Source organism: Polistes canadensis, unplaced genomic scaffold (assembly GCF_001313835.1).
Source record: "Polistes canadensis isolate GaletaPanama2010 unplaced genomic scaffold, ASM131383v1 scaffold_116, whole genome shotgun sequence".
Classification (NCBI taxonomy): domain Eukaryota; kingdom Metazoa; phylum Arthropoda; class Insecta; order Hymenoptera; family Vespidae; genus Polistes; species Polistes canadensis.
In genome coordinates this window covers 361,029-361,374 of record NW_014569663.1, presented here as the reverse complement: position 1 = coordinate 361,374, position 346 = coordinate 361,029, and the positions used below count along the sequence as shown (strand labels likewise).

The window sequence follows — 346 nt, the reverse complement described above, 5'->3', positions numbered from 1 at the left end:
GGTTTCGTTGGTGTCGTTGGTTTCGTTGGTGTCGTTGGTGAAAAAGGTGGCAGATAAGTTATCTTTGTGGTTCTTTTCGATGGCACTGTCGGGGTTGTTGTATAAATTGTTGTCGATCTCGTCGTTGACTTTGACGGAAAATTCGTTGGAACGGATGGAGTCGTTCTCCTAGTAGTTGTTGATTTTTGTGTAAATATTGTTGTAGAATGTGTGCTACTTGGAGTTGGACGTTTAGTAGAAGTTTCCGGTGGAAGATAGGTCACTGGTTTAAAAGGTCTCGTGGATACTGTAACTATTTTTGGAGGTTGATACGGGGGACTCGTAGACTGTGAAGGAGGAGGTAGAT

At 43.1% G+C, this 346-nt stretch overlaps 1 protein-coding gene across 1 annotated transcript in view; it reads right to left on the bottom strand.

The window, feature by feature from the left end:
• LOC106787827 (mucin-2-like) overlaps positions 1–346 on the bottom strand; it is a 2,984-nt gene that overhangs the window by 545 nt on the left and 2,093 nt on the right. The gene's annotated exons all lie outside the window — the stretch shown is intronic.